This window comes from Electrophorus electricus, chromosome 18 (assembly GCF_013358815.1).
Source record: "Electrophorus electricus isolate fEleEle1 chromosome 18, fEleEle1.pri, whole genome shotgun sequence".
NCBI lineage: Eukaryota > Metazoa > Chordata > Actinopteri > Gymnotiformes > Gymnotidae > Electrophorus > Electrophorus electricus.
Window position 1 is genome coordinate 9402479 of NC_049552.1, and position 5655 is coordinate 9408133.

Sequence of the window (5655 nt, forward strand, 5' to 3'; positions counted from 1 at the left end):
GGATTTACCCTTCATTTTCAGAAACATTTACTTCCTTGTTCTATTGACATCTAGCTAGCTGGTTCGCAAAAATATGCTAAACATTTACAGATGCTGAAGTTGCAGCGATTTTGGAAAGTAGTGACAAAGAAAACGGAGCTCTGGAGCCTGAGGGGTTTGATTCCTAGGAAGAATACGAAAACAAAAGATTAATGCATAAGTGAATCTTGTTTGTTTTTTCAATATTGCTACATTAGTTCAGACACATTTAAGCACGATGTCGGCTACTGTGCCAAATTTGTGAAATTGGTTTGTAATATGATTTTTACAAATGGACAATACATTTTGTTAAATAAATGTTTACATTGTTAAAGTTTTTTGTGTGTGAAAGTAAGCTAGTATAGTATAGATTTTGACCATACTGAATACTGTCCTATGCAGCTGAGAATTCTGTATTTGCCATGTTTTGGTTATAGTTCTATATAAAGTCATTGTCACATTCCTCCAGTCCCTACAAAAGAAGTAATGTGATGGACCACACGTTTCATTAATAAACAGTTGTACAAAATGTCTTCTTTTTTAAAAATATATGTACTACACGTATAGTCCCAGAACACACCCATAGCAGCCCAAGACATGATATCACAATGTCATGGCAATATGGCCTGTGCTTTGGCTGTACTGCAGAAGGAGGCATCACCATTTACTAGTGATTGCTGAGTATGTCAGGCTCTGTCACAAAGATGACACACTATCTCTCACATACAAATTGGTGCAGAATGTCATGCATAATCAGACTGTTAATGATCCAGTACATGTTGCAACAAAAGGTGAATTATATGAACATAACCACGGTAGATTTGAGATTCCCCAGCTGGACAGGATCCTCCTTTGCTGGCTTGTGTGGCGACGGTTGCTCTGGCTTCAAGCGCACGCGCATCCGGAGACGCGCCATCTGATTTGTCCGCCTCGGTGGTGGAAACTGGTGATGCTGCTTTCTTACCTTTACGAAGCTTAGGTGTAGGCACCTGAGCTCTGGGACTGCAAGCCTTCATGGAGGGATTGTCCTCATTGGGCACCTTCTTCCCCTTCTTATTCTTATTTTTCTTTCCCGGCATGGACCTTTGGCGGTCCATGTTTCTGTAATGCGAGGAGGCAGAGCAGAATGTGGGGGCAAGTCATGTAAAACACAATGACATGTTTATTGCAACACACAACAAGGATGACTACGTGGCTTGCAGGCTAACAGGGTTCAAATATCAACAACATTCACACTTAAACACACACACACACACACACACAGGGAGACATTTGGGAGGAGAGGCCGTACCGTGACAGCTTGATATTAGGTGTGATGAGCAAATTCTGATGAATACACACTAACAATAAGAAATTAGTAACTAATAAAGAAAGGAAAACATTATTAAACAAACTAAGATAACATGATGTCCTTTATGCATTTGTCAATAATACTAAGCTGATATATGTCCTCTGGTTTGGCTGAGACATATAGCTGAGTATCATCAGCATAGCAGTGGAAACTAGTACAATGTTTATGTATAATGTCACCTAGACAACATTATATATAAAGAAATATAAAGAAAAAAGCAAAGGCCATAGAACAGATCCTTGTGGGACATCATAGATAACCTTGTTGTATGCTGAGAAGTTTCCATTTGGTAGCGTCCAGTTAGATAAGATTTATAATGGGAAAGTGCTATTCTACTCCCAACCACATTTTCTATCTAGTAAAATGCTGTGATCACTCAGATCCAGCAATATAAGCAAAGAGACATAACCCTGGTCAGACGCCAACAACAGGTCATCAACTACTTTAATTAGTGCTGTTTCCGTACTGTAATTAGGCCTAAACCCTGATTGAAAGACTTCATGAATCCTGTTCTGATTCAGATATGAGCTTAGCTGCTGAGCTACTAGGATCTTGGAAATAAATGGAAGGTTTGAGATCGGCCTGCAATTTAACAGCTCACATGGGTCGAGGTTAAATTTTTTAATAAGTAGTCTGATTACTGCTAATTTTAATAATTTAGGAATGTAGCCAAAGTTCAAGGAGGAGTTTATTAAATTTAGTAAAGGTTCAATTACTTCAGGTGGGATTTTCTTAAGAAAGTATGTGGGCAGTGAATCTAGTAAGCAAGTGTAGAATTTTGAGTGCGAGATCAGAGATCGACTTATACAGTGCTTCATTGTATTACATACTGTTTTAACCATGATCAGAAAACATATTTCAAGTGAAATTAGTTTTTACAAGTGGAAACAAGATGTTTTAACACATTTGCAAAGTGCACATTGCAAGTAATAGCACCTCTTTTCTTTCACTTCTGCCCACTATGAAACAGTATTTCCAAGCATTGTAATTGAGTTATACACTGTTTCAGTGCAAGACATACTGTTTTAAGCAAAATCTAATTCATGATATGAAAACACTATGTAACACATATTTCAAGTGAAAATAGTTTATGCATGGAAAAGCATGCTGTTTTAACATGTTTGCAATGTGCACATTACAAGTGCACCTCTATTCTTTCACTTCTGCCCACTACAAAACAGCGTTTCTAAGCATTCTAATCGACTTGTACACTGTTTCTGTAAGGGTTGGTACCAGGCCGAGGCCCCCTCTGGCCACCAGAGGGAGGCTTCAAGTCAGGCACACCACTAATCAGGCTTAATACCCAACAGCTGGTCTAGACCTTATATAAGCCCAGTGACCAGGTTATTTAGTGCTGGGTTTTTGCCAAAGTTCTGAGCCAAGTGCCTAGCTGGTAACTTCTGGTATTGAGGTCTGTGAGCCCTTGTGGGTCTTGTTTGTGTTTTTACACATTCCCTCTTCTCTCTAGTTTTCCCCCTTGTGCTACAACTTACTTCTGTGCTGCGAGGGTGTCTGGGTTTTTACACGCCTCCTCTCCAGTGTTCCCTCTTGAGGCTTCCCTTAGCCATTCAAGTTCCTCCCTGTTTTCTGGTTCTTTTTGGGAAGTTTTAGTTTGGTTTTGCCCAGTGCATCGGAGTTCTCACTTCTTCCTGTGATGTCCTTTGATCTCCCCTTTTCCACGCTTAGTGTGGTGTTTTAGTTTTTTCCTTTTGTTTTACCTGATCCAAGATCTAACTGTTCTGCACAGAGGCCCCCGTGTTGTTGGAGCATGATTGCTCACCCACTAGGCTGTTGGTGTCATCACCCAGCTGATCTGGGTTTGAGACCACCTTATAATAAGTACTTGCAGCTCTATTATTTCTTCTCTGCACACTATGAAACATTGTTTCCAAGCATTGTTATTGAATTTTAGACTTTTTCAGTGTATTGCAAACTGTTGTGTGTGGTATTTCAAGTGAAATTAGTTTATGCCAGTGGCAACAAGATCTTTTAAATAGTTTGCAAATTGCACATTGTAAGTAATTGCAACTCTTATGTCTTTTCTACCCACTATGAAACATCGTTTCAAAGCATTGTAATCGCCTTAAACATTGTTTCAGGGCAAGAGATTGTGTATTAGTTTAAATTGTAAAGCATGATAAGAAATCTTTCTAAAATTATTTTAAGTGAAAACAATCTGTAGTATGATTTGCAATAAGTACATTGCTACTCTGTTCTTTGCCTTTTAAACATTGAAACAGCCTCTCAAAGCATTGTAAAAGCCTTAAACACTGTTTCAGGGAAAGAGATTGTGCTTTAGAATAAAATGTAAGGCCTTTACAATGCTTTGAAATGCTGTTTCAATGTTTAAAAGGCAAAGAACAGAGTAGCACTGTAAAGATTATATTTATTATACATTACATTTTAGTCTAAAGCACAATCTCTTGCCCTGAAACAGTGTTTAAGGCCTTTACAATGCTGTTTCAATATGTTTAAAAGGGAAAAAATGTAAAATGTAGTGCAAAATAAATATAATCTTTACATTGCTACTCTGTTCTTTGCCTTTTAAACATATTGAAACAGCATTGTAAAGGCCTTAAACACTGTTTCAGGGCAAGAGATTGTGTTTTAGACTAAAAGGGAGTGTATTATAAGAAGAATCTTTACTTTGAAAGTCTGTTCTTTACCTTTTTTCACACTATGAAACAGCTTTGTATTCACCTAAACACTGTTTCAGGGCAAGAGATTGTGTTTTAGATTAAAAGAGATGGCATTATAAGAAGAATCTTTACTTTGAAATCTGTTCTTTACCTGTGTGAAGGAAATATTGTTGTTTCTTTCTCTATCATTGTAAAGCGTGAGAAAGCTTAGCATAAGATTAGAACAGGACGTTCCCTAGAGAACGTCCTTGAAGAAATGCACTCCTTCCAAGGAGTTATCTGGTCTGAGCAGAAGCAAACCCTCCCTCGTTCTCTCGAACGCTATGGCTATTATATAAGGGGAGGGAAGTCACCCAAAGGGGAGCGAAGCAAATAGGCACGCTCATTTTTTGAAACTAATAACTCAATAAAATCTTCTTATCCACATCTGACTCCTTGTTTGCTGAATTTCCACCACAGAATTTGGCGTAGTCGGCAGGATCAGCGAGAGGCACCATGCGGAGCGGCGGTGACTAAACTTCGAGGACGCTCCTCAGAGAGAAAACTGAGCTGGAGGAAGAGGGAAACCCACAAGAATACCGGAAAGTACCTAACCAGGGAGTGACGTCCCGCTTGACTCCGGTGGTGTGCTCCGCCTGATCTAACGAACAGAAAGTAAGTGGTGAAGTTCAGTAATTTAATCCTAGAAGAAAGTGACAGTGATCCGCCTGAGTCTACCCTGGGGTGGGTCTGTAAAGTAGCATAGTATGAGATACTAGGGCTTAAAAATAGGGTCTAGAGGACTCCGGAGTCTGGGACTCCGCCAGCCTAAGAGAATAGGCACACTGAGTAGACGTACTAGTGTAAGAAATGGGCCCGGGCCGACAACACCCCGCAGGGAAAGGAGTGGACTCAGTATACTAGCACGATTTGCTGGAGCGGAACTAATCCATATCGGGGGTAGATGGTGTGGATAATAAGAAAAAAAAAAATAGGAAAATTGTAGAGAGTAGGTAAGTTTCCTTTGTTCGTTTGTTGCCTGAATCCAAAAGTAAAAAAAAAAAAAAAATGGGTGCAGGCAATAGTAAGGAGTGAGTTCGGTAAGGACAAGCTCTCCAGTAGCCTATTCTTTCAAATGAGTAAAGATTATGGGGAACATGTAAACAAACATGTCCCGTTTTGGATTAAACATTATGGGTTTAATACCTCAGGGACGCTGCGTGTTGCATACCTGTTAAAATTGAGTCGAGGTCAAACCTAGAGAAGCTGATAAGAAAGCACGGAAATATTTTGACAAAAACAGTGAGGATATGCTAGAAAAGGCAAAAATGTGGTTAGAAGAAGCTGAGAAAAGACAGAAGAAACAGGAAGGGCAAAAGAAATGTAATAACGAAGTATCTCAGTGTGTTTCCTTAGCTGATCCTGACCTCGATGCCGCCCCACCAAGAGCCCCCCAGCTGATTCAGCAACCACAAGCGCTAGCAAATCCACCTCCTTATCCCCAACCAGGACCAAAGCCGTCTCCATATGACGAATTAAGGCGACAACTGGAGGCAATAACCTCACCAGTGGCTCATCGTACCCCAAGCCACACCCCTGCAGAGTCCTCCACAGAGCCTGAGGTAGGCTATGCCCCACAGTTCCCGATGGTGGAAGTGTCAGGACCTG